General features: G+C 46.1%; 1 protein-coding gene across 1 annotated transcript in view; it reads right to left on the bottom strand.

Annotated features, from left to right (window-relative positions):
* The window catches only part of mmd2a (monocyte to macrophage differentiation-associated 2a), a 130,190-nt gene that overhangs the window by 74,049 nt on the left and 28,275 nt on the right, over nucleotides 1-27,866 (bottom strand). The window lies entirely within an intron of this gene.

The raw sequence follows: 27,866 nt of genomic DNA, 5'->3' as shown, positions 1-27,866 counted from the left end.
ACTTCAGGTGCCATGAAGACACACTTCGCCTGAGTCCCACTTTGTCCAGATGATGTAAGACTTCAAGATTGTTCAAATGTCCAGTAGTGTCATGACCTGTGACCAAAATGTCATCTTGAAACACGGCAGTTCTAGGAACGGACTTCAGTAGACTCTCCATATTCCTCTGAAATATGGCTACAGCCGAACAAATTCCAAAAAGACACCTGTTGTAGACAAACAGTCCTTTGTGTGTGTTGATGCAGATGAGTTTCTTCGAAGTGTCGACAAACTCCTGTCATATAGACCGACGTCAGATCCAGTTTAGTGAATGACTTTCCACCAGCTAGCATGGTGAACAGGTCATCAGTCTTCGGTAACGGGTACTGATCCCGTTTCGAAAATCGGTTAATCGTAACCTTGTAGTCTCCACAAATCCTGACAGTGCCATCACTCTTCAACACAGGAACAATAGGACTGGCCCACTCGTTAAACTCGACCGGTGATATGACCCCTTCACATTGGAGTATGTCAAGCTCAATTTCAACCTTCTCCCTCATCATGTAGCGAGCCTTATAGATAAGCCTTGCATCAGATTCCAGGTGAATCTGCACCTTGGCTCCAGTAAAATGATCAATGCCCGGTTCAAACAAAGAAGAAAACTTCTTCAACACTTGAGCACACGAAGTATCATCACACTGATGACAACGCTTTAATATCATTCCAATTCAACTTGATTTTCTCAAGCCAATTCCTGCCGAACAGCGTTGGACCGTTACCTGGGACGATCCATAAAACCACACCATCATATGACACCTTGACTACTGCACTGCCAATCACCGGTATGAGTTCCTTAGTGTAAGTACGCAACTTGGCATTTACTGGACTCAGCTTAGGCTTCATAGCCTCAGTGTCCCACGACTTGTCGAATGTCCTTTGACTCATTATCGACTGAATCGCACCCTTGTCCAGCTCCATTGATGCAGGCACGCCATTCAGCTTCACATTAACGTTTATCGGCTGGCTCTTTCTCAAGAATGAATACAGGCCATACACTTCCTCCTCGGGTTGTGTATCCGGGCCAGCACTTGACTGGTCATCATCAGCAATGTGATGAGCGGCAGCACGCTTGCTCAGTTGTGGGCACATTCTCTGAAGATGCCCCACTTTTGAATAGCCATTACAGGAGTACTGTTTAAACTGACACTGATGAGGCTGATGATTGCCCCCACAACGCCAACAGGGTGAAATCGGATTCATACCAGTTGGCGGACTTTGAGCAGCTACAGGTTTCATGTAAGCAGTCGAGTAGGCCCTGCCATAAGCAGCTCTGCCAGACAACGACACAATCTTGTTTCAGTACTTTCCTTGGAGCTCCAGCTCTTCAATGATATCTGCCTCAAATTATCATCAGTAGTCATGCATGCCTGGGCAGTCGCGATGGCCTTGCTCAAATCCAGCTTCTCTTCGGCCAATAACTTCCGAAGAATCACATTATGGTTGATGCCTATCACAAAGAAATCTCGCACCATGTCTTTCAACAGGTTCCTAAACTTACACGGCTCAGCAAGAGGTCGCAGGTCGGCGACGCATCCCGACACATCCTGGCCCTCAGCACGAACATGCGTGTAGAAGCGATAGCGTGAGATGATGATCCCCTCTTTTGGCTTAAGATGGTCACGCACCAAAGTACACAAATCCCCATATTCTTTGTCCGTTGGACGTAAAGGCGAGAGAAGATTCTTCATAAGGCCATAAATTTTTGGATCACAAACGGTGAGGAAAACCTCTCTGCGCCGAACTGCGTCAGCATCTCCCTCCACTTTGTTGGCCACAAAATATTGATCCAAGCGGTCGATAAAATCCGCCCAATCCTCACCACCTGCAAATCTCTCCAGAATTCCAATAGTGCCCATTGTACATGCGAAGGTTCTTAAGTTACCTCGTCGCCAAATGTAATGAATGGTAATGACTTAAAAGACTGGTCACTGTAAACTGCCTCAGGTGTAAACCTGATCCAACTTTATTCACGCCCAAAGTAACCCACGTGACACATGGTACCCGCGCTTATATACCAGTGACCGTGCATGCGCGCGTACAGCCCGATGACCTCCGACAGTGGCGCTCCCTGGTGTCTGGTGACCCCAAGCATAAATACATAACAACTCTTAGCTGCATTACTGAGTGTTCTAAAGGACAAGGAGGAGAAATTCGGGGTGCTTGCGCCTCCCGTCAACGCCTCCGGTCACGCTAAAGGTGCGCAAATGACTTTTCGCCTGGATGCCGCTGCCGACTCTCACGAAATTCCACGGGAGTTTAGCGGCGGCGGTAACTGGTGGTGCCCCGCTCCACCAGCAATGACGACGTCATCACCGTGCACAGCGACCCGTTTTCGCCCCGAAACGTAAATTCATTAGCGCCCGTGAAGCTGCGTCTGTACCGGGGCTGTCGGCCGCTTGCGGGGCAAAAATTAAAGGAGAGGTGGGGAATTGTTTTTAAAATGTCCGACTTACCGGCCTTCTTCCTCCCACGATTGCAGGGTCGGTGCTGCGATCTTGCAGACTGGCACTCTGCCTGTAAGCCGGCCTGCTGCCACAGCACCCCGTTCCCTGGTGGTCCAGGGATGGAGCCCATTTCCTGCCTGCAGAGTCGGCAGCTTGGCCCTCCCCTTTAATGAAGGGGCGGGCCCTGTCTACACGGCAGCACTACGCGTCCCATCGCATAGCGCTGCTCCCTTCACAGAGTCCTTCCGCCCTGCTCCCACACCGCTCGCACCCCACAGCACAAGTGGAGCGCAACATTTTGCCGGGAGCGGTAAGCCGAAGATAGGTCGCGGGATGGGACAACCACACCTGCTGCAGAGACTCCTCCCTCACAGCTGTGACTGCCCTCAAATGGGACGCTATGTTTGAATATATGCCCAGTCTACTCAATCTCTCAATGTGAGGAAAAAATTGAAATTATTCAACAGTAAATTGAAAGCAGATATTAGGAAGGATTCTTTACTTGAAGGATGACAGATAAATGTTTGGAATCATTTGTCAAAGAAGGCTGTGGAGGAAAAATACCCATTAGGATTGCTAAAAAGGCAGCTGGTTGCTATAATGCAAGAGTCAGAGGACCAGGGAAGATGCATTTCTAAGGGCCTTTTCTCATTCTTGACTACTGTTCTGTGCCAAGTCTCTGTTTCTCAGTATTTAAGGAAGGATATACTTGCATTGGAGGCTGTTCAGAGAAGGTTCATTAGGTTGATTCCGGAGATGAGGGGGTTAACTTAAGAAGCTAGGTTGAGTAGGTTGGGCCTCTACTCATTGGAGTTCAGAAGAATGAGAGGTGATCTTATCGAAATATAAGATAATGAGGGAGCTCGACAAGATGGATGCAGAGAGGATATTTCCACTCATAGGGGAAACTAAAACTAGGGGACATAGTCTCAGAGTAAGGGGCCGCCCATTTAAAACTGAGATGAGGGGGAATTTTTTCTTCTCTGGGGGTTGTAAATCTGTGGAATTTTCTGCCCCAGAGAGCTGTGCAGGCTGGGTCATTGAATATATTTAAGGCGGAGATAGACAGATTTTTGAGCGATAAGGGAATAAAGGGTTATGGGGAGCAGACAGGGAAGTGGAGCTGAGTCCATGATCAGATCAGCCATGATCTTATTGAATGTGGGAGCAGGCTCGAGGGGTCAGGTTGTGGATATCTGAACGGAATATATGGAATTAAGGACAGTAAAGTAAACGGGATATATGAAAATGTATAAGCCATGGAAGAATAGCTGGGAGAATGTCAGATTGCAAATAGTGCAACATCAGCATAGCTAACAGTCTGTCTCAAGGTTTCAAGTCACTAATCCTGCCAATAATATATAATTGTAACATGAAATACATCTGCAGAATTGCAAGGTCTCAGTAAATAGTCACACCATTAGATTGAAACATTTAGAGGCAATACTTGAGCTTTCAAGAAGAACATCTCATATAGATTGACTAATGAGTGGCTGAGTTAGACTGTCAATCCATTTGTATTTTGTTATCTTATTTCAAAACTGTATAACTGTTAACGCTTTACGATGTAACTTCACCTATCCGTAGGGAGTGTGTACGCTCTATCCAGAGAGTATATCTTCTGTCTGATAGGTCTTACTGGCCGGTAATAAAGACTGCTTTGTTCAAAGCACAAGAGGTATTCGACTCAGTAATTTTACTGAACCAGATTGAAGTAAAAGAATCCAGGAATTAACATTTGGTGTCAGAAGTGGGATCTCAACGGACGACTGCCGAAAACTTGCGAATTAAGAGCCAGACTAGCCTTGGACGAGACGAGGGGAAAATGGCCACTGGAGTAAGTATGATTTCAATACTGCTCCAGTTTCCCCCGGTTTCAAAAGTCTGAGGAAAGTTTTGCCACTCGCTGGTTCTCAGGTAGTGTCTGAACGAGATCCAGGACAATCTGGTGAATACCTTTCAAACTTAGAATAGGGATAGAGATAGGGAAATTGCGCGATGACGCAAACCAAGCGGCGACTTGGAAAGGGAAAGATAGTTAGAGCTAGATAGGGATAGATGATCAATCATGGATCAAAAAAAAAAAATTAATAGGAAAGAAAAGAGACTCTTGTGAATGTCTGTTTAAATGCTTCTGTGACTTTTACTGTAAAAAAAAAAGCCGGGGAGTTGTGGTTTGTTTTATCTCAAACAGAATGAAAGTTTGTTTTAACCCTTCGTAGTGTTGTCCTGTATGTGGGAAGTTTAAGAGTGTGAGCCTTATTGAATTACGTATATTCGGATGATAAGTTACGGAGCCAGGAAATGCCCAAAGGATAGGTTTGTTAAAAAAAAAAAGAAAAAATTACATGGTCCCGGTGGTTAAAAAAAAAAAGAAAAACTTGTTGAAAGCAAACATTCAGAGAAGGCACAGCAAAACAACTGAGATGGATTCAAAAGGATTTAAAAAAAAAAATTATATTAAATAACACGACCTTGAGGCTGGAACAATTGAGATAACGAAAAGCAGTCCACAGCCTACGTGCCAGACTTCTCTCTAGTTATAAAAAAAAGTAACGTACTAAATAGGTGCTGAAAGAAAAAATTTTTCTGAGATTTTAAATTATGAAAAATATAAAATCACTCCTGTCCAATTGGCAGAAAAACTCCATTAAATTAGGGCTTTCATTGACTGATTGAATTTAAACTGCGCAGTAACGCGAAAGGATAGGGAAATTTGGAGACTGAAAGAAATTAATTGAGGCTCATAAGAAATCAAAATTAGAAAATTAGGCTCACAGGGAATAAAATGGGGATTTAAATAGAAGATAGGTGTTCAACTCAGGTACGACGTCGACCTTGTATATCACTTGGCCCGTCTAGGCTCTGATTGAATTTAAAAAAAAAACCCCGCAGCAACTCGGAAGGTAGGGCCGACGCGAACGCGCGGCCGAGAGGAGAAGGGCCGAAGCGAACGCGCAGTGACGTAAACGCGCAGTGAAGCGAACGCGCAGTGACGTAGACGCGCGGTGACGTAAACGCGCAGTGACGCCGACGCGTAGTGACGCAGAGGCGCAGCAACGCGAATCGCGAAAGTCAGTGCTAATGGCAGTAAGTCTGTAAGTCTTAAAGTGTTTAGAGTTTTAAGTAACGTTTTAAGTATTGAAATCGCGCGGCGACGCGAACCGCGCGGCGACGCGGGTAAGTGTTAGAAGTCTTTGTCTATTTTGTAAATCACGCGGCGACGCAAATCGCGCGGCGACGCGGGTAAGTGTTAGAAGTCCTTGTTTATCTTTTAAAGTTTAAAGTATCTTAACTCGCGCGGCGACGCGAGCCACGGGTCGACGCGGATTGCGCGGCGACGTGAACTGCGAGGCAACGCGGATTGCGCGGCGACGTGAACTGCGAGGCGACGTGGTAATTTAGTATTGAAATCGCGCGGCGACGCGGGTAAGTGTTAGCATTAGTAAAGTTTGGTTATTTGGAGTTAGTTAAAGTCCGTGTTAGTTCTGTAAAGTCTGTGTCTATTTTTAAGTTTGTTTAAATTGCATGACGACACGAACGCGTAGCGACACAGTAATACGAGGGGCAGTGTGAAAATGGGTAATCAGTTAGATAAAACCACGGATGCGGATAATCCGCTACAAAAGCTATGTGAGGAATTCCCTGAAAGAGCTGAAGACTTTAGAAAATTATCAGGAGCCCTGAACAAATTATTAGGGGATGACCAGTGGCCTCTAAGTGACACTAGAAGCGTAGAGGTAAAAAAAAAGCACAGGGATTAATTTGGAGAAGGGGACGAGGAAAAGGCGATAAAAAAATTTAATTGCAACCTGGCGACATTATTGTCAGAAATTAAAAGATGCATCACTTCTATCGAGTTGGCAAACAAATGCTATTAAATTAGGACTTGCATTGACAGAGGGAACACATGTTAAAACTGTAGACGTCTTTAAAAAAAAAGAATGAATGTGCGCACGAGAAACTTGCTAAGAGATCCTCTGGGACCTCTGAGAAAGGTATTGATCAACTACAAGTTAAAATGGCTGGCTTTGTGTTAACCGAGGCTGATGATGAAATTGATGAGTGGCCACTGACTCAGCGCCCAACGGCGCCTCCCGCACCCCCTGGCCTCTTGCTCCAGTCCTCTTCCCAACACCCTCCACCTAACACTCCGGTAAAAAGAGTTAGGAACAACCACATATCACCAAAGCAACAAACCCAAACTGACTCCTCATCCTCTGATAGCGATTCGGATCCCCAGTTCACAGGCAATATAGCCGAAAGGACCAGATCTCACACTCGAAAGGGCAGAACTATATCTCAACATCACAAACAGTCCCGTAAATCTTCTAGTCAACCTACCAGTCCAAGTTGTGAAAGACATAGCAAACACCCCCGCCGATCGAGACGCAGAACTGTCAAGCAGTCAGACAGCTCTGAAACATCCTCCGGCCTCGAAATGATTTCCAAGATCCCAAAGTCCCGACACCAATTCCCTGTCAGACCAATGCCAAACCCTGATGCACAACAAGCTGCAGACCACCTCTCTATAGATGTCTGTGATCTTCAAACAACTATTTGATTGCTCACGCTATCCGGACAGATGGAAAGGGCAGTTAGATATTATTGGCAGAAAAAGAAAGGGAGGGGGGAGGTGCGCCTCCAACCCGGGTCAAGACTGAATACGTGACTAGAAAGGAAGAGCCATCTCGGGAGGAAGGATCAATAGAACCGCAGTGTTGCATACAGGATTGGATGGATAAGCAAGGATACGGTTATACTAAACAACCAAACGGCCCGAGCCCTGCTAATAAACCTCCCTATTGTCCCCGGCATGGTATGGGAAGAGGCCGGGACTGGGTAAGAGGAATTGACTGTTTTAATTGTGGGCAGGAAGGACATTGGAATAAAAATTGCCCCTACCGTCAGCATGGAAAAGGAAGAGGAGGAAGAGGAGGGGGGCAAGGGGGGAGAGGAGGATCTTACACTAACTTCTCCCAGAACAACCCCTTTGGTCAATTGTCCCCCGATTGACTACGCAGCTTGATTGTGCAGGGATCCTCCCCGGACGACGAACCCATTCTGAATGAGTGGCAACCCTTTTTGATAGATACGGGAGCCTTCATGTCTTCTGTACAATCAAAGCTTAAACTCCCTGCTTCTACTGAAACACAGGAACTTTCAGGATTCCTGGGACAAATCTCGACATTCCCGGTGTCAGAACTAGTTAAAGTGGGTTACCAAGAAGAATTGGTAGAACATCGATTTGTCATCACTACCAATCTGGACTGTAACTTGATGGCTAGAGACCTCCTTTGCAAATTCCAGTTGCATTTGGAGTATGGAGATTATTGTAAAACAGGAAACCCTTAAGCGGCAGTATTATACCACTAGAACCCCTCAGTGGTGGTCTCTGGACCTGCCGCAGGCACCCTATCACGTGACCCTAGCATACGATCCCAGTGGAAAGAATCAGGACCTGCAGAACTTTTATCAGGATCACGAAGGGGAAGTGAAGGGAATTCTATTAAGGGCTAGAGTGACTGGACTGGAAAGAGAGGCAGATTTTGTGGAAGTGGATAAGAATCTGTGGAAACAGCCCCTAACAATGGCACCGTATATTGCTCGTGAAGTATTAGCCCCTCACCATGCTAAAGATTTGGGAGTTATGGTACGCAAGGCCATAGATGAGGCTGACCCTACCAGCCGGGATGTGCAAATTGTAAAACATGGCCGAACAGTCCAATTTAATGGGGACCCCGAGAAAGTATTAACAACTCTACGGCATCATACTGGCTCGGACATACCTGACTATGTGGATCCTCATGTGTGGGCAGAGGACCCCTTTCCAAGTGGGTTATACTCCCATTAATTGAGATCCCAGTGCAGGGCAATGTGGACTGGCCCTCTATCCGACAGAACCCACTGAAATCACAGGTAATCCTAAACTGACCTTTCGGCACTGTACTGCAATTAATCCGGCCTGTTTCCTTACTGAGCCACCCCAAGATGAGGAAGAATCCAGTCATGATTGTTTATGTTTGTTGACGGAAGTACTTCTATTAATCCAGAAGATACACGAATCTCAGGATAAGCCATAGTAAACCAGGAGAATCAGGTCTTGGAATCTGCTGCTTTGAAACCGCCTATTCTGCTCAACAAGCTGAACTATTCGCCCTCACCCAAGCCTGTATCTTGGCCAAAGATCTCAAAGTCAATATCTATACCGACTCTAGGTATGCCTTGGGGTGGCGCATGATTTCGGACAATTATGGAAAAATAGGGGATTCCTAACCTCACAGGGGAATGAGATATCTCATAAACAGCTAGTATCTGATTTGTTGCAAGCCCTCATGTTCCCCAAACGCATTGCCATTGTACCAAGAGGCCAAACAGGCCTCTCGTGACCAACAGATGGTAGTGCCCAAAATTATGAGTCAGACTAAAAATCCTGCGAAGGATAAGTTAGCCTCGGAAAAACCAATGCCAACCATCCAAGATGTTATAAAAGCACAGGGGGACGCTCCTGAAAAAGATAAACTGTTGTGGAAATATTATGCATGTACTTATGACAATGTTTCTAAACTCTGGACCACTCCCGCGGAACAGACTTGCATGTCTGACGAGTTGGCCTCATGGGTTATAGAATGTCTGCATTTTGCTACTCATTGTGGAGCAAGGACCACGAGTGACACACTTTTGGCTACTTGGTGGCACCCTAAACTCCAGGCGCTCACCCAGAACATCAGTAGTCGTTGCCTGGTTGGCCAGCAACATATTCCAGGGAAGGGAGTCCCCTGTGATTGGGGTAAAACGCCCCTACCCGAAGGTCCCTTTGAGACATTTCAGTAGAACTACATTGAGTTGCAAAAAGTTCAGTGTTACAGATATGTGTTAGTAATAGTAGATGTGTTTAGCAGATGGATTGAAGCCTACCCTAACCTGGACAATAAGACTCAGACTGTTGTTAAGGTGTTAATGAGGGAAATTGTTCCTAGATATGAGATCTCAGCTAGACTGATGACCACCTATGTTCTTTCTCTGACTCAGGCTCTGCGACTAGTTCACAACCAGGTTCAAGATGCTCACCTCGACCTCCCAGTTTTACCCGAATTGTCCCTCGTGGCACCAGGGAAGTATGGATTCGGAAGGGATTAGAGCCACAATAGGAGGGGCCTTTTTAGGTGTCACTCACTACCCCCACTGCAGCCAAGGTTGAGGGGAAAAGTGCCTGGGTTCACCTGCACCACTGCAAGCTCATCACCATTTAAACAAATTTTGCTGGTTAGTCTAATTCCTGTTTCTGTTCCAGATCTCCTCCTCCCTATAGCTGAACAAGGCAGTTGAAGGAGGATCAGTTTGAACTCTTACCTGTCAGACAGCCAAATACACTGACGGAGACCTGAAGGGAAACGTGAAAACAGAACTCTTTTTATCAGCTAAATAATTGGACTATTTATAAGATGAGACTGTGTCTGTATGCTACTGTCTGCATAATAGTGTTGATATATGACAGTTTTGGCGCACGGGAAGGAAGACAAAGGCGAGAGCTCCATGTAAACACCTTTTTGTATATGTCTTACGTTTATGCGGAAAAAGGGCACTTCGCTAGATGCTGGGTGTGTTCACATATCCCTATACATTCTAAAGGGGGAATTCCTTTGCGCACCGTTCCCCTGACCCTAACTGAGACTGTTAGATGGATTCAAAGAAACGATATTGGAACAGGTAGCTAACCGCACTGCTGAGGCTCTGGAGGGCATCACAGCTGAAATGCTAGCGATAAGGACCGTAGCATTACAAAACCGAATGGCCCTCGATTACCTGTTAGCTGAGAAAGGGGGAACGTGTGCCCTGATAGGATCTGAATGTTGCACTTACATTCCTGATAGTTCAGAAAACATAACCCACCTTGCCGATCACATAAGGAGGGAGGTGAAGAAGTTATCCACACCAGCAAAGGAACTTAGCAGGTTTGATTAGTTTCTGGGTGGATCTTGGAGATCCTATCTAATACATGGGGCAATTGTTCTCATCATAATAATTACCTGCTGTTTGATTGTTGGTTGCCTTAACCTCTGCTGTAAAGCAATGACAAGGTTAGCAGACCCTCTTGTGGTCAAGGGTTCCCGGGTTATGATCCAACAAACTAGAGAACTACTCAACAATGCAATACTCATAGAATGATCCTAAATGTTATCATAGAATGATAAAAGGGGGGATGTGGATATCTGAACGGAATATATGGAATTAAGGACAGTAAAGTAAACGGGATATATGAAAATGTATAAGCCATGGAAGAATAGCTGGGAGAATGTCAGATTGCAAATAGTGCAACATCAGCATAGCTAACAGTCTGTCTCAAGGTTTCAAGTCACTAATTCTGCCAATAATATATAATTGTAACATGAAATACATCTGCAGAATTGCAAGGTCTCAGTAAATAGTCACACCATTAGATTGAAACATTTAGAGGCAATACTTGAGCTTTCAAGAAGAACATCTCATATAGATTGACTAATGAGTGGCTGAGTTAGACTGTCAATCCATTTGTATTTTGTTATCTTATTTCAAAACTGTATAACTGTTAACGCTTTACGATGTAACTTCACCTATCCGTAGGGAGTGTGTACGCTCTATCCAGAGAGTATATCTTCTGTCTGATAGGTCTTACTGGCCGGTAATAAAGACTGCTTTGTTCAAAGCACAAGAGGTATTCGACTCAGTAATTTTACTGAACCAGATTGAAGTAAAAGAATCCAGGAATTAACAAGGTGGCCTACCCGTGCTCCTATTTCTTATGTTCTTATGTCAATTAAAGTGTTTCAAAAGTAAATTGGTCAGTTTGCCGTAAGTAAAACATTCCTATGTTTGACGGGGACTGAAACAGTAACAGTGCCATGATTAAATCCACAGTGCTACATGAGATAAGAACACCCACGTGACACAGGCATAAAAAACGAACTGTATAAGTTCTGGGATAAGCTTCAAGCAGATTACTAAATAACCGAAACAAAGCCTTTCCCCGTGGCAGGCACGGCAGCCTGGCAACAAACCCTCAGCGAGGCATTGGGAATTATCAGTAGCCGCTTTTAAGGAAGAAAAAATGGACTTGGTAAAAGAGCGGAACTTGGTTAAAGCTAAAGGAAAGAATGCAGGACGGTCACCTTGGCTCAAACCAGAGTGCTTGATGACCTTTGCATCCTGTCCAGGATGCTTTGGAGAGAATGCACAGTCAGCAAGCCTGACTGGAGGCCTCATCCGGCAACAAGACCAGGATATGGTACACACGCTGGCTGCTACAGAGATAAGAGACAAGGCCTGAAGATCTGTTAAAACCGGAAACCATACCCGAATATGAACATAAGGAACATAAGAAATAGGAGCAGGAGTAGGCCATCTGGCCCCTCGTGCCTGCTCCGCCATTTAATAAAATCAGGGCTGATCCGATCATGGACTCAGCTCCACTTCCCCGCCCACTCCCCATAACCGTTCACTCCCTTATTGCTCAAAAATCTGTCTATCTCCACCTTAAATATATTCAATGACCCAGCCTCCACAGCTCTCTGGGGCAGAGAATTCCACAGCAGAGAAGAAATTGCTCCTCATCTCAGTTTTAAATGGATGACCCCTTATTCTGAAACTATGGCCCCTGGTTCTAGCTTCCCCCATGAGGGAATACGTTAGTATGCCAGCAGCAGACCAAGCAAGGGAGAACATAGAAAAACAGCCCATTCTGCAAAGATTGTGATGAGAACCACATGCGACTTTTGAACAAGACGGCGTAAGGGGAGACACCTTATCGCCCCGAAAAAAATAACTTGATACTTCCTCCGTTCTCGAGTTGCACTCGCTGTAAAGGTTGTACGAGAAGCTAAGCTTTCTTTTTCGGTAAAAACTGTCAAGTCTGAATGGCAAATGAAACTCTTCAGAACTAGAAAATAGCGACAGTGTCTCTCGCTTGATTCTTGGTTCCCGAACGAGAGGGTGAAATCCCCTTCAGCCAGAATCAGTTGTAACTCAGCTGGGGAGGAGAGCAAAGCAGGTACATTCCATCTGGTGACTGTTTCCACTGAGATCATCAACGTGTTCTGTTAGAGCACTTTTAGAATGTCCCTGGAAAATAGTGTGAAGATGGCAGAGGATTAGAGGGAATTTGAGAGGAGCATTTTTCACCTGGAGGGTGGTGGGGGTCTGGAACTCACTGCCTGAAAGGGTGGTAGAGGCAGAAACCCTCACGCATTTAAACAGTTCTTGGGTGGGCACTTGAAGTGCCGTAACCTACAGGGCTACGGACCAAGAGCTGGAAAGCTGGATCGCTCTTTGTCAGCCGGCACAGACACGATGGGTAGAATGGCCTCCTTCTGTGCAGTAAATGTCCATGATTCTATGAGGGAGAAATTGGTCTCCTTTGCGCCTCCCATTAGCGCCTCGGGGGGGGGGGGGGGCAATAACGGGGCGCTAATGGCTTACTGACCGGGCGCGGCGAAATTACCAACGCCCGCGAATTGCATGGCCAGTTAGCTCTGACGCTGCATCTTACCGCCTCGATCTTCTGTGCCCCGGAGATCGTGACGTCATTCGGTGCGCAGCACCCCGTTACCGCCCCGGATGCAATATTCACTTCCACTCCCTGCAGCATCGCCGGGCGTCAACAACGGCAGCTGCAGGAGACATTGTGACCTCGGCCGCCCGCTTGGGGAGCGGTAATTAAAGGCATTGGTGGCCAGGTAGGCCAAAATGTTATCCTGACCCCTGTGTGCTGTTTGTTCAATTTTTCTCATGCTGCGATTGATCAGCCCTGCTCTCGGAGTGCTTAGGATCGCTCTTCGCCAATCGCAGGGTCCGTCGCCCACCTTTCCCAGCCTTACCTTGAACTGACCACAGCATTGGCCCTTCCCTTTCAGGGAGGGATTGAGCCTGTGATCCCGGCAGCGCTGTACGGAACATTGTGCCGCGCTCTGCCGGTACCGCCCATCTTGCTCCGTTTAACGCTCCACAGGTAGTGGTAGCGATTGATTTAGTGCTTCGCTTCCCTCCTGGAGCGCTAAACCGGAAGTTCTTGTCGCATTCACTTGTGTAGCCTCCGGCGATATTTCTGCGGCCCCAGCAAAAGCAATCGCCCCAACCGGGCCGCTGCGCAATTTCTCGCCCCATGATTCTATGGAACGATACGTTTCAATGCCGCTAACATTTAGCAACCAGATGAAATATTCCCCACCCCGCCTCCACCTCCTCGCCTCTCGCACTGGCTCTCTGAGAAAAGATCAGGGACACAAGACGGGTGCCTCTGATAAATGAGCAGTCCCAGCCACAGAGCCTTGTGTGACAGCAGGGTATATTGGACAATGGGGTGTGAAGGGCAGTACATCAGGTTCACTGCCCTCCTGATTTTCCGGTCATTAAATTTTATAACCGGAAAATCGGATTGAGCGCGCTGGTCTCCATGCCTGACTGTCCAATCTGTCTTCCCGTTTAGCAAGGCCCTTGGCCCAGGGCTGCAAGCTCAGAAAATGTGTCCCTTAGTGGTAGAATATTACACAGTCACACCGGAGCACCCCCTGATAAAGTCCATTAGCGCGTTGTTGATTTAGTTCGTTTAAGGGTAGTAACAGAAAAAAAGAAGACAATAATGGGAAGATCTGCTGCTATGTAAAGCACCCAAGGCTGGATTTTTGGTTGTCTGTTGCCTCAGTTAGCGGCTGGAGGGAGCGTTAACGCGAGCGTTAGAGTTTAGCGACCGCCGCGCAGCTTTTAGTGGCCCGACGGAAATTCATTAGCAGCTCACGGGGGGGGGGGGGGGGGGCAAACCATTAGCCTGGTTGCTGACGATCGCTCCGATCATAATGTATTCCTGATGCAAAGTGCACGCTTGCACCCCAGTTGCTAAATTCGGTGCGTGCGCCTCATTGAGCGCCCGTCAATGACAAACGTCTGGAAAAACAGTCGGTACAGGCTTGCAGAGTCGTTAATTGGATATATCCAAGAGGGAGTTAGATACGGCCCTTACGGCTAAAGGGATCAAGGGGTATGGAGAGAAAGCAGCAATGGGGTACGGAGGTGAATGATCAGCCATGAACTCATTGAATGGCGGTGCAGGCTCGAAGGGCCGAATGGCCTACTCCTGCACCTATTTTCTATGTTTCTATGTTAACTGGTGGCTACTTAAAAGGGATGAGAAAGCACTTCCCTCGGAGGTCACAGTCAGTGCAACGTTTACACACAGCGCGGTGCGGGAGCCTCCGAGTTTGCAGCAGCAGACAGACATAACAGTGCAGGTTGGAAACAAGTGATTTTGAAAACTTTAATGGGTGCATTACTATAAAAGACTCGGCTTTTCCCGGGATCTGATTCAGAGTTCTGCGCATGCGCAGTGGGTCTGCAAAATGTACCGACCAAACTTTCATTATCGCTCTCCCCCCCCCCACTCCCAGCCACCTCCCCCCCCCCCAAGCTCTGGTGTGCAACGGCTGATTTATCGCCCTCGTCAATTCTTTGACCAATTCTGACGAATTTCTAGGCGGAGACGCAAACATTTTCAAGGCACTAAAATGACCATTCCGCCTGGATTAATGATGGAACAGAGGCGCAACCGAATTTCTCCCCCCCCCCCCAATAATTCCAATATACAGCTAAAATCACATGGGGAAACTCGCACAGCAGCAGTGCATGCAAGTAGGGGTCGCCAACCCTCCAGGATTGCCCCGGAGTCTCCAGGAATTAAAGACAACCTGGGAGAAAACAGAGACATTGAAAAAAAAAAATTGCGCTTTTTCATTTTCTTTACATGCTTTATTTTATTATTAGGTATGTAAAGATTGGAGATGGGGAAAAAAAGACTGTTTGACTGGACGGAGCAGTTGGGAGGCAGGAGATCATGTGATTGAAACCTCCGGGAACATGTCCAAGCAGAGTTGGTAACCCTATCTGCCTTACATGTGTCATTGCACGAAGAGTAATTTTACACCTGCAGAGTTAAGTTGAATAATGGCTGCACAATGTACTCAGCAGAGGGGTATTCCTGCAAACTCTGTACTCCAAGGGATTAAGAGCTACCACAACATACGTATATGTGTCCAAACACCAGTTAATTTTCCCTTGGGGACCTCACTGCCTTCTGCGTTCAATTTGCTCAGAAACTAAGAGCTAAGCTTAGACAAAATTATTAACTTTTTGGCATTTACAGCAACCCTTTATAAGAGGAAGTTCACCTCTCAGTGGAGTCCATGGTGCAAAGAGGTGAGAGTTGGAGACAGTTACTGTTATGTTCAGAATAACTCCACAAGACTCTGTGCTGTAAGCTCAAACTGATGTGACCTTAGTCTCTTTAATCAAACTCCATAGTGAAGAATCAGCATGGCAGACAACCTTTTATACTTGCTTGCACAAGATGTGCAGGTGACCCTTGGGTCTGCAGCAGGTGCACCCCCTGGTGGCAAGTCTCACACTATTATAAAGTTTACATACATAACAGTTACTATAAAGCAGCGCCAATTCTCCAACTTAATTCTCCCTGCAAACTCCAACTACCCACTGGGAGCACAGAAGTGCTGAATTTTACCCTAACTTCCCAGTTTTACCCTTCCTGCCCGCACTCTGCCCCTATTCACCATTTTGGCCAGAGTCAATGCTGGCAATATTGACCAGCAGTTAACGTGCATTATGGTCTTAGACCTGTCTCGCTAAGCACTGATTACATAGAAACATAGAAAATAGGAGCAGTAGTAAGCCATTTGGCCCTTCGAGTCTGCACCGCCATTCAATATGATCATGGCTGATCCTCTCTCAACACCATATTCCCGCTTTTTCCCCATACCCCTTGATGCCTTAATTAAATATTCAATCCTCCTGTGACAAGGAGCCATTCGCCTTCCGGCTGAGAACTGGCAAAAGTTGGCCAAAAGTTGGAGAGTTGGAGAGTTGCCAAGTTTGATGGGGATTTCTGTTCCTCACCATTAGCAGGGAAACAGCAAACATGAAATGAAAGGGGCATCCTATTACCCCTCCATGTAGGGGTTACGGTAGCATAATGGTTATGTTATTAGATTAGTAATCCAGAGCCTGGCCTAATGATCTGGAATCATGAGTTCAAATCCCACCACAGCAGCTGGGGAATTTAAATTCAATTAATTAAAGAAATCTGGAATTTAAAGCTAGTATCAGTAATGGTGACCCTGAAACTGCCACATTGTCATTAAAAACCCATCAGGTTCACTAATGTCCTTACCCTGTCTGGCCTCTTTGTGACTCCAGACCCAGAACAATGTGGTTGACTTTTAACTGTCCTTTGAAAGGGCCTAGCAAGCCACTCGGCTGTATTCAAGAAGGCAGCTCACCACCACCTTCTCAAGGGCAATTATGGATGGGCAATGCTGGCCTTGCCAGCGACACCCACATCCTGGGAATGAATAATTTTTTTTTTTAAATGCCATAAAGGCACTGGTACAGCAATAAATTGTGGCATCAGGCCATAATGTGTCAGAGTTACTTTAAAATCAACATTTATTTTTCATCAGTCTTTTGTAGTGCTAGGTTTTCCTCTTGAACCGCTGCAGTTCATGTAATGAAGGTGCTTCCACATTGCTTTTAGGGAGGGAGCTCAGTATTTTGACCCAGCGACGATGAAGGAATGGCGATATATTTCCAAGACAGGATGGTGTGTGACTTGTAGGGGAATGTGGAGGTGGTGGTGTTCCCATGCACCTGCTTCCCTTGCCTTTTCAGGTGGTGGAGGTTGCAGGGTTGGAAGGCCTTGCTGACTTGATGTAGTGCATCCTGTTGACAGTACACACTGCAGCCACGGTGCGCCAGTGGTGGAGGGTGTGGATATATAAGCTGGTGGATGGGGTGCCGATTAAATGGACTACTTTCTCCTTGATGGTGTTGAGTGTTGTTGGAGCAAAGCTGGCTGATTCCAGTTAACAGGACGTTCCCATGTTACTCCTAACTCTTTCCAGCAGGAGAAGCACTTGACTGGTATTGAATGTCGATGAGGCTTCCAACCCATTCTTTCACTGGGAAGCTATCAGGAAGGGGAGACCCATGCCGGGGAAATACAAAAATACATGACAAAAATAGATGGACAATTTATTATTTTCATTCCTTCACTCTATGCTTCCCCGTTCCTGCATTATCCCTGTTGGAAAAGGCAGATACACTGGAGACAAAACCGTTCTACCATTGGCCATTAAATGGAGCATGAGAGCAGCTTTCATTCGCTAATCATCTCAATGAAATGGCCACCTCATTAACCTCAGTGGCCATTGGGCCAATCTACACCAATCAAAACTCTGAGACTTCTGCCAATCAGCCCAATTGCTCCAAATGGAAACCACTGCACTGTTTGAACCCAGAGTGGTCTAGAGTGCATCAATAGAAGTTCCAGTTCACACAGATTTCAAAAGAGTCAATCAGTGGAAATCAGATCAATGTGATGTCTCTTTAAAGTACTGATGCCGAACAGAAGGTTTATGAATCTGCATCAGTGTCTCCTCGAACTTTTTTTCATGCAAAAATTATGTTGTTCCCCATAGATTATTCCAGAGACTTTCTGCAGAGGCTATATTTATGATAATTACCCATAATTGTAGCAGGAAGAGAGTTCATGACAAGTAGGTGGCCCAAATATGCTCTGACAAAAGCAACGAGAGACTACTAAGAAAAGATCACAGTCACTAAACAGAGAAAAGCACAGTGCACAAAAGCAGTAATTATATCACTGTGGATTAGATTCCCTTTCAAAAACCTGAATTTGGGCAGAAGGTGATGCAGCGTTCTGGATTTCCAACATGCTCTGAAATCACGTGGTAATGTCGCTCGCTCATGGATGCCAACACCAGGGGGTAGTTGGGATTATGTTTCGGTGGAGGGGAGGGGTAGGAGGGGTGTTTGGATACAAGTTTGCCAGACCAAACAAACCACTGCAAAAGGTCTATTTTACAAACATGAATTTCACTGTAAGGTTCAAATAGAAGCATTATTACTTCCATTAGACACAGGTTAGCAAGGCCATTAAAAAAAGCAAACCAAGCACTAGGGTTTATTTCAAGAGGGATAGAATTAAAAAGTAGTGAAGTTATGCTAAACATGATTTCGAACCTTGGTTAGACCACACTTGGAGTACTGCATACAATTCTGGTTGGCATATTATAAAAAGGATATAGAGGCACTGGAGAGGGTGCAGAGAAGATTTACAAGGATGATACCAGAAATGCAAGGGTATACATATCAGGAAAGGATGAACAGGCTGGGTCTCTTTTCACTTGAAAAAAGAAGGCTGAGAGGTGACCTAATAGAGGTCTTTAAAATTATAAAAGGTTTTGATAGAGTAAACTAGAGGCCATCAATATAAGATAGTCACCAAGAAATCAAATAGGGAATTCAGAAGAAATGTCTTTACCCAGAGAGTGGTGGGAATATGAAACTCGCTACCACAGGGAGTAGTTGAGGCAAATAGTATAGATGCATTTAAAGGGAGGCTAGACAAGCATATGAGGGAGAAGGGAATAGAGGGTTATGCTGATAGATTTAGATGAGGAAAGACGGGAGGAGGCTCGAGTGGAGCATAAACGCCAGCATGGACTGGTTGGGCCAAATGGCCTGTTTCTGCGCCGTTTATCCGATGTAGCAATTCAAATAAAGCAAATGAAGAGAAAAACAGTCTTGTTGGACATAAGCTCTAAGGTCTACGTGCCAGCTACATGGTTGGCTATCAATAACTATCAATGCTACTAATCACTACAATAACCCAGTGGTCATTTGGAAGCGCAAGTCAAACCAATTGGATTTAATTTGTCGAATTGTAGAACTGACCAGCTCTGGAAGAACACCTGTTGTTTCTGTGTTCTAAGGTACGTTCTTTTGCAAGGAGGAAGGGTAGATTAGACTTTGTGCGATAATGTAAAATGGGTGGTTAGCAAGTCAGCAGCCCGTTTTACATCTCTCCCAATTTTTATATCCATTGGCATCAATAAATATCCATTGACTTTAATAAGCGGCCCTGCCTAAACCACTAACTAGCACTCGGCTCTTCTTTGCAAGAGAGTTAGGTTTACAACAATAATGTGCATTTATAAAGCACCTTTAGCATTGTAAAATGACCTAAGGTGCTTCTTAGGTGCATTATCAGACAAAACTGGACACCGAGGACAGGTGATGTTTCCTCTGGCTGGGGAGTCTAGAACCAGGGTCACAGTCTCAGAATAAGGGGTCGGCCATTTAGGACTTAGATGAGGAGAAACTTTTTCACTCAGAGGGTGGTGAATCTTTGGAATTCTCTACCCCAGAGGGCTGTGGATACTCAGTCGTTGCATATATTCCAGACAGAAAATCGATAGATTTTGAATATTAAGTGAATCAAAGGCTATGGGGATAGTGCAGGAAAGTGGAGTTAAGGTAGAAGATCAGCTATGATCTTATTGAATGGTGCAGCACGCTCGATGGGCCGAATGGCCTACTCTGGTATAATTCTTATGTTCATATCTGACCAAAAGCTTGGTCAAAGAGGTAGGTTTTAAGGAGCATCTTGAAGGAGGAAAGAGAGGCAGAGAGGTTTAGGGAGGATATCCCAGAGCTTAGGGCCCTGATTATTTGATGGTGTGGGCCACATGGAAGAAAAACATCCAGGCCTGCCGTGCCCATCTTGTAGCTCGGTGGAGCATTGGTATTGGGGGTGTGGGGAGGGCAGTAGAGGCCCACACTGTCAGCTCATCCATGGAACAGACAGAGGAGAGAGAGAGAGAGAGAGAGAGAGAGAGAGAATGGTCGCCTCCCCCTCGCTTTTACAGAGGATTTGCAGAAATAACGCTCAGGAATAATGAAAGCAATAGAATAAAAAAGTGGAAGGCAGCCAAAAGTAATGAATCAAGAACGAACAGGCGGGAGGCCCTGTGGGCGGGGAGGGGGGGGGGGGGGGGAGGAGAAACGATGTTGTAAATGGGGCAAGGCTCGAAAGAAAAATTAATATAATTATTGCGTCTTCTCCCAACTCGCTAAAAAATAAACCGTGCTTAAGTGACCTCAATGCATCTTGTTTAAGCCAGTTGGAGTCAGATCATAGGCTCAGCCAGGATTTAAGTGAATGTACACCATAATTGCAACCCACTATCCTTCTGCCAATCTGCAGTCTAATCACATAGCCCTCTCTCTATCTATTTAATACCAAGGCAGTAAGACAATTGCTCCCTCGCCCCTCAATCTGCGCTATTGTTGCCAAGCAACCGCTTTAAAACCCTGCTTCAGTTTCATTTCGGATCCAAGGTTTTTTGTTCCACCACTTTATTCAAGTGTCAAAAATTCTGAATTGCTGTAATTGTTGCTATAGTAACCAAGCTAAGGTGACTTTTTTTTCCCACAAGCCCTTTTTTTTGTGTACTTTATCTCTGAGTGGAAGGGTTTTGAAAGTGCAACAATAAACCCCCCCGATTAGATCTACACTTGGATTCACACTGCTTTGAACCTACCTTTTACTTCTTTTTAAGTTTGTTCCTGGGATGTGGCAAGGCCGGCATTTATTGCCCATCCCTAACTGCCCTTGAGATGGTGGTGGAGAAAGTTAGTACAGGTACAGCGTCCCAAATCCAGAGTTCAGAAAGACGTTCCAAAGTCCGGAAAATCGCAGAATCTGGAACGGCCTCGGTCCCGAGGGTTCCGGATTTGGGACGCTGCACCTGTATGCAGGTACAGCAAGTAATCAGGAAGGCAAATGGAATGTTGGCCTTTATTGCAAGGGGGATAGAGTGTAGAAACAGAGAAGTCCTGCTACAACTGTACAGGGTATTGGTGAGGCCACACCTTGAGTACTGCGTACAGTATTGGTCTCCGTATTTAAGGAGGGATATACTTGCATTGGAGGCTGATCAGAGAAGATTCACTAGGTTGATTCCGGAGATGAGAGGTTGACTTATGAAGAAAGGTTGAGCAAGTTGGGCCTATACTCATTGGAGTTCAGAAGAATGAGAGGTGATCTTATTGAAACATATAAGATAATGAACAGGCTCGACAAGGAGGATGCAGAGAGGGTATTTCCACATAGGGGAAACTAAAACTAGGGGACATAGTCTCAGAATAGGGGGCTGCCCATTTAAAACTGAGATAATGAGGAAATTCTTCTCTCAGAGGGTCGTAAATCTATGGAATTCCCTGCCCCAGAGAGCTGTGGAGGCTGGGACATTGAATATATTTAAGGTGGAGATAGACAGATTTTTGAGCAATAAGGGATTAAAGGATTATGGGGAGTGGGCAGGGAAGTGGAGCTGAGTCCATGATCAGATCAGCCATGATCTTATTAAATGGCAGATTTGCTCTGATTTCTTATGTTTTTGAACCACTGCAGTCCGTGTGAAGGTACTCCCACATTGACTTTGTTGTAGCGATTTGATACAACTGAGTGGCTTGCGAGGCCATTTAAGAGTCAACTACATTGCTGTGGGTCTGGAGTCACATGTAGGTCCAGACCAGGTAAGGATGGCAGGTTTCCTTCCTTAAAGGACATTAAAAACCCATCTGGTTCACTAATGACAAACCAGTCATTTCATGGTCCATTACTGATACTAGCTTTTATATTCAAGATTCATTTAATTAATTGAATTTAAATTCCCTAGCTGCCATAGTGAGATTTGAACTCATGTCTGCAGATTATTAATGCAGGCCTCTGGATTACTAATCCGCTAATATTACCACTATGCCATCGTTCCCGCTAATCTGTGGCACTCCTGAATGGGCAACCAAATCATCTGCTTTCTTTTAGCCTTCAGTTCTAGAACTCCCTCTCTCACCCTCTCTATCTCTCTCTCCTCCTTCAAGATGCTCCTTAAAACCTACTTCTTTGACCAAGCCTTTGGTCACCTGTCCTAATACCTCCTTATGGCGTCAAATTTTGTCTGACTGCACTCCTGTGAAGCACCTTGATCGTTTTACCACATTATCTTGGTTTACAAATCCCTCCATGGCTTCGCCCCTCCCTGTAAAGTCCTGTCCCTACAGTACAGACTTACACGAGGCACATGCTGAAGTCAAGGTCACTCAGGACCTGCACCTTTATTTCACAGCTCTGGAATACCACACTTGCCTGAGATCTGCCTTTATATACCTGTGTGGAACAGGTATGCAGTGTCTCCTGCAAGTGCACCCCTGGTGGTAAGGTATGCTTGTGGTTACAGATCATATCTAGTTACAGTCATGTATAGCATGGTAAGATACAGTAGTGTGAGATACATGACACTCCCCATCTCAAATCTCCTTCAGTCTCACAGCCCCCCACCTCCCTTCCCCCCCCCCCCCCCCCACCCCCACCACCACCACCCTGAGATATTTTCGCTCCTCAAATTCTGCCCTTTTGAGCATCCGTGATTATAACTGCTCAACCATTGGTGGCTGTGCCTTCAGCTGCCTGGGCCCCAAACTTTTGGTCACCTGCCGTAATTTCTTCTTATGTGGCTAGGTGTCAATTTTTTTTTGTCTTATAACACTGTTGTGAAGCGCCTTGGGACGTTTTACTTTGTTAAAGGCGCTATCTAAATACAAGTTGTTGTTGTTGAAGGTGCTATAAGGTAGGAGGAGGTGCTCCATTCCTACGGCTCAGACACTGCAGATGGCTGGTGGGAGGTATGAGACTAGACCACTAGACTTGCCTTCTCTCCCTATGGTAGGGGTTGTCAAGGATTGTCCTGAAGTCTCCAGGAATTGAAGACTAATCTCCAGGAAACTGCTGCCAGCAAACCCAGGGAGAAACATCATACAGGCATTAAAAAATTGTAGGTTTTTTTCATTTTCATTTAATTAGTTGCAAAGCTATTGGAGGTGTGGAAAGGCAGTTTGACCAACGGTCAAGATGAATCCAATGGGTCATCATCATCATAGGCAGTCCCTCGAAGCGAGGATGACTTGCTTCCATGCCAAAAAAGGACGAGTTCACAGGTGTTTCAATGAAGGACCTAATATTCCAGATCCCAAACTACATCCTGAAGGATGGAAGATGCCTGTGCGTGGATTTTTTTTTTTAACGTGTGGTGGCCGTTGCACACCAGCCACCACACGGGCTTGACAGAGCTAGGTCTTGGCTCAGTGGAAAGGATTACTCAAGACAACTGGAGACAACTCTGCTGCACAGACCGAGCGCGCACATATCGCAGTGTGGGCTGGGCCCGTGCTGCCCCTGGGCCCTCGCCTCTTCTGGGTCCCAGATTCACGCCTCTCCTGGGCCCCGGTCACGTCCCTCTACGGACTCTTGTGGCTCCTTCGCCCCTCCTGCTGTGCCTGCCCGCACTGCAACCAGCGACCTGGCTTCGCAGCCGTCGCCCTCCTGCAGCAGCACGCGCTGCTCCCTGCAGTGGTACGCCGTCGCACGCTGCTCCCTGTAATGGCCCCGGCCTGCTGATGGTCTTGCAGGCCCGGAGGATGGGCCAATGGCGGGAGAGCGGGAGCAGCGCAGCTCGAGGAGAGGGGTCACTTGATGAATCCTCCAGGAAAACATCCAACCAGAGTTGCCAACCCTACTCTATAAGGAATCACGGCACCTCCACGCTACAACTTCTCTGCTGGAAGAAGAGATTGCCTGGGGTGTGGGGGGGGGGGGCTGATTTCCGTCTTCGCCACCTGGGCAGTAATCTGGTTGAGCGCATCACCCGCCCATTGCAGAAACTGCCCAATTTCCGCTCCATTGAAAATCAACAGAATGAAAGTCAGGCGGGTTCTATAAAGGGCGAGCGATCCGCTCAAGAAGATTACTGCCCAGACATTGAGGACAAAATTCTACGAGCCCCCCGCCTCCACCTCCCGATCTCATCTGCCCGCAGGAAAGTCGCAGTGTGTAGGCGCCAATGTAGTTGGTCGTCCAGGAATTCCAGGGTTTCAGGCGCCAATTTATGAAGAGAAAATGCAGATAATGGCAGCTGTTTTTAAGCACCGTGAAGAAGCTCGAGAGGGGACACGATACACATCGTCTGTTGCTTCAGGTGGGTGAGGTTGCAAATGGGGAGCCCCATCGTAAGCTCGCTCGATTGGTCAAGACCAGAAAAATCTAAAAGCAGCTTTAAACATGCTGAGAGCCACGGGTCTTCTTGAACGTTAGCAGGTTATTTAACTTGGAGTTTGAGCTCAATGCTGGGACGACAAAGATACCAAAGAGCTGAGATTAGTAGGTCCCAATTAAAAAAAAACACTAAATGTCCACATTATCATCAATCATCTCATTAGTGTCAGCTGTGGCTCAGTGGCTAGCTGAGTCAGAAGGTTGTGGGTTCAAATCCCACTCCAGGGACTTGAGCACAAATAAATCTAGGCTGACACCCCAGTGCAGTGCTGAGGGACCGCTGCACTGTTGGAGGTGCCGTCCTTCGGATAAGACATTAAACCGAGGCCCTGTCTGCTCTCTCAGGTGGATGTAAAAGAACCCGTGGCACTATTTCGAAGAAGAGCAGGGGAGTTATCCCCGGTGTCCTGGGCCAATATTTACCCCTCAATCAACATAACAAAAAAAAAACAGAGTAACTGGTCATTATCACATTGCTGTTTGTGGGAGCTTGCTGTGCACAAATTGGCTGCCACATTTTCTACATTACAACAGTGACCACACTTCGAAAGTACTTCATTGGCTGTAAAGCGCTTTGGGATGACTGGTGGTTGTGAAAATCGCTATATAAATGCAAGTCTTTCTTTTACTCCCTCATTTACTTAATCAATCAGCTGAGAAATTCGGTAACGCCGCAACAGATGCGAGGCAGGACTTCCTGCGCCCGGCTGCGAAATTGGGTTCCCACATTGTCGGGCGCTCCATTTCCTTTCGGGGGGCAGGACCTGGTCACTAAGCGCGGGAATTTTGATGGAAGGGGAGGGGCGCTGTAGCGTGGCCTGCTCGGCATGGCGCTGGACTCAGCGGCACGCTACTGCCCCGGGAGCGCCCCTCAAAGGTATCGCAGCACCAGAGACAGCACTCGGCTTCCGTTGACTGGCGTACAGCCTAATTCCGTGTCGGGAGCGGGAAGTCCCAGCCCCGGAATGTTACCGGCCCCAGTCTGGGCGAAGGGCAAATAATTTCTAGCCCTCAGTCGGAACTTTTTTTTCCGTGTAAGATGTCTTACATGACAGGAAATATTGTATTGAAATATTTTTAGCAGTATTTAAATATAGCTTTTGTAGGCCACACACAAAATTATCCTCACCGTCTCTTATATAGATCACAATCTATCTTAAGCAATGCTCAGAGGTCAAGCACAGTCAACACTTCTCTGTTAAAAATGCTGGTATTTTAATGAGTTTGGTGTCACAGATTACAATGATTGAGAACCCGAGCTGTGGTTAAAATGGTGGTGAGTCAAAGACGACTCCTTCAGTTAATATGGGCTCTGAGTGCAAACTGTATCCGTCAGTATTCTCACACTGGTGTAATGGAGCTCAAGATATTATCTCGAGGCACAAGCCAAATTTGAAAGGGCAAAATCTATAATTGTATGGCTGGATGTTTTTGCAGTTCAACTGGACATAGTGTGAAAATTATTAAACTTTATTGAAGTTCCAATGAGAACACCATAAGACATTGGCCACAAGTCCTTCCCATTTACACCTAGTCGATAAATAGGTTTATGTCAAAGAACGTGTCTGGTTCCATGCATTGCAAGGAGTAAATTCATGAACGCTGGTCTAAGATATCGGGGTAAATTTTCACCTTGTCGCCCGGGCCCAGAGCTGATATTCGGAACATAGGAGGCCATTCAGCCCCTCAAATCTGTTTTGCCATTCAATGAGATCATGGCTGATCTGCGATCTAACTCCATATACCCACTTTTGGTCCATATCCCTTAATATTTTTGATTAACAAAAAGCTATCAATCTACGATTTAAAACAACAATTGATCTAGTATCAATTGCCATTTGCAGAAGAGAGGTACAAACTTCTAACACCCTGTGTGTAGAAGTGTTTCCTAATCTCACTCCTGAAAAGTCTGGCTCTAATTTTTAGACTATGCCTCCTAGTCCTAGAATCCCCAATCAGCGGAAATAGTTTCTCTCTATCTACCCTCTCTGTTCCACTTAATATCCTGAAAACGTTGATAAAATTAACCCTTAACTATCTAAACGCCAGAGAATACAAACCGATTCTGGATTGGCTGCCCCTCATAATAACTGCCCAATCTTCATAACTTCAGTGAAAATGTAAAATCGGGCAGTTTCTCTCACAGCAGCCGATCTGAACGCAGGGTTTACTGCCGAGCAGCAAGTTGAAAATCTACCCTTTGAATTCACTCGAACTTACTGAGCTGCCACTGTTTTGAGAATTCAAACCAGCAACTATAGACACTTTTATATGTCAGTCAGTAGTCAGTCATAGGCAGTCCCTCGAAACGAGGATGACTTGCTTCCACGAATTTATGATTGTTTGGGTGTCTGTCAAAGGAGACCATAATCTTTATGGACTCTTTTCCCCAATTTTCCTGTCTTCCTCCAGCTGCTCTTGTTGTAGGCCTGTGGGCACATCTGGGATCTGCCTACAGGCTGTGAGTGTGAGAGTGCAAACTAGACAATGTCACAGGCCCAGCCATGTTGGATTGCATGGTGTCACGTGAAGCAAGCTCAGATCGGGCCGGTGTAAAGCTAACGTTGCCCCCGATCCAGTCGGGTGGGTGAGGTTTAAATTATACCACCTGTCGCATTGTAACACAAGAACATAAGAATTAGGAGCAGGAGTAGGCTATTCGGCCCCTTGAGCCTGCTCCGCCATTCAATAAGATCATGGCTGATCTTCTACCTCAACTCCACCTTCCTGCACTGTCCCCATATCCCTTGATTCGCTTAATATCCAAAAATCTATCGATCTCCGACTTGAATATACTCAATGACTGAGCCTCCACAGCCCTCTGGGGTAGAGAATTCCAGAGATTCACCACCCTCCGAGTGAAGAAGTTTCTCCTCATCTCAGTCCTAAATGGCTGACCCCTTATTCTGAGATTGTGACCCCTGGTTCTAGACTCCTCAGCCAGTGGAAACATCCTCCCTGCATCTACCCTGTCAAGCCCTGTAAGTATTTTGTATGTTTCAATGAGATCACCTCTCATTCTTCTAAACTCTAGAGAATATAGGCCTAGTCTACTCAATCTCTGCTCATAGGACAATCACCCCATCCCAGGAATTCAGTTTGGTGAACCTATGTTCCACACCCTCTATGGCAAGTATATCCTTCCTTAGGTAAAGAGACCAAAACTGTATACAGTACTCCAGGTGTGATCTCACCGGGGTCCTATATAATTGCAGCAAGACGTCTTTATTCTTATACTCAAATCCTCTAGCGAGGATCTATGCACAGCTTGACGCAGCCGCATACAAAGGTGGCCATCAGGATGAGGGCGCCGTTGAGTACGTCCTTTCCCCCTTTATCTGGAGATTTGTACATTGTATCCCTGCTCTCGA

Source organism: Pristiophorus japonicus, chromosome 15, assembly GCF_044704955.1.
Source record: "Pristiophorus japonicus isolate sPriJap1 chromosome 15, sPriJap1.hap1, whole genome shotgun sequence".
Lineage (NCBI taxonomy): Eukaryota > Metazoa > Chordata > Chondrichthyes > Pristiophoridae > Pristiophorus > Pristiophorus japonicus.
This window is presented reverse-complemented; position numbering and strand designations above follow the sequence as displayed.